Raw genomic sequence first — 1,420 nt, forward strand, 5'->3', positions numbered from 1 at the left:
CTGTGTCACCTGTGTCACCTCCTGTCACCTGTGTCACCTGTGTGTCACCTGTGTCACCTCCTGTCACCTGTGTGTCACCTCCTGTCACCTCTTGGGTCACCTGTGTGTCACTTTGTGTCACCTCCTGTCACCTGTGTCACCTGTGTATCACCTGTGTGTGTCACCTGTGTCACCTGTGTGTGTCCCCCCAGTGTCCCCCCAGGTCACTCTGTGTCCCCCAATGTCCCCTCGGGTCCCCCCATGTCCCCTCCCCCACATCCCCCACCCCATTCCCATAGATCCCATTATCCCCATTATCCCCATTATTCCCATTATTCCCATTATTCCCATTATTGTTATTCCCATCACTCCCAGGTCATCCCCAGGTTTCTCCCAGGTTATTCCCAGGTCATTCCCATCATTCCCATTGTCATTCCCAGATTTTTCCCATCATTCCCAGATTTTTCCTGTCATTCCCAGGATATATCGGTGTCGTTAACCGGAGCCAGAAGGACATCGACGGCCGCAAGGACATCCCCACCATCCCATTATTCCCATTATTCCCATCCCCATCACTCCCAGGTTTCTCCCAGGTCATTCCCAGGTTTTTCCCAGGTCATTCCCACATTTTTCCTGTCATTCCCAGAATATACTGGGGTTGTTAACCGGAGCCAGAAGGACATCGACGGCCACAAGGACATCCCCACCATCCCCATTATTCCCATTATCCCCATCCCCACCATCCCCATTATTCCCATTATCCCCATCCCCACCATCCCCATTATTCCCATTATCCCCATCCCCATCACTCCCAGGTTTCTCCCAGGTTATTCCCAGATTTTTCCCATCATTCCCAGATTTTTCCTGTCATTCCCAGGATATATTGGAGTGGTGAACCATAGCCAGAAGGACATCGATGGCCGCAAGGACATCCCCACCATCCCCATTATTCCCATTATTCCCATTATTCCCATTATTCCCATTATTCCCATCCCCACCATCCCCATTATTCCCATTATTCCCATCACTCCCAGGTTTCTCCCAGGTCATTCCCAGATTTTTCCCATCATTCCCAGATTTTTCCTGTCATTCCCAGGTTACATTGGTGTCGTTAACCAGAGCCAGAAGGACATCGATGGCCGCAAGGACATCCCCACCATCCCCATTATTCCCATTATTCCCATTCCCATCATCCCCAGGTTTCTCCCAGGTTATTCCCACGTCATTCCCATCATTCCCATTGTCATTCCCAGATTTTTCCCATCATTCCCAGATTTTTCCTGTCATTCCCAGGATATATTGGGGTCGTTAACCGGAGCCAGAAGGACATCGACGGCCGCAAGGACATGCCCACCATCCCCATTATTCCCATTATTCCCATTCCCATTATTCCCATTGCCATTCCCATCATCCCCAGGTTATTCCCAGGTTTCTCCCAGGT

General features: G+C 50.6%; 1 long non-coding RNA gene across 1 annotated transcript in view; it reads left to right on the forward strand.

Annotated features, from left to right (window-relative positions):
- Positions 1-1,414, forward strand: part of LOC117243825 — a 2,642-nt gene extending 1,228 nt beyond the window's left edge. The window contains exons 2-3 of the long non-coding RNA XR_004495733.1: positions 857-1,075; positions 1,233-1,414. This is a non-coding gene — a long non-coding RNA (uncharacterized LOC117243825). The remainder of the gene's footprint in view (positions 1-856; positions 1,076-1,232) is intronic.
- The last annotated feature ends 6 nt before the right edge of the window (positions 1,415-1,420 follow it).

The sequence above is a fragment of the Parus major genome, unplaced genomic scaffold, assembly GCF_001522545.3.
Source record: "Parus major isolate Abel unplaced genomic scaffold, Parus_major1.1 Scaffold723, whole genome shotgun sequence".
NCBI lineage: Eukaryota > Metazoa > Chordata > Aves > Passeriformes > Paridae > Parus > Parus major.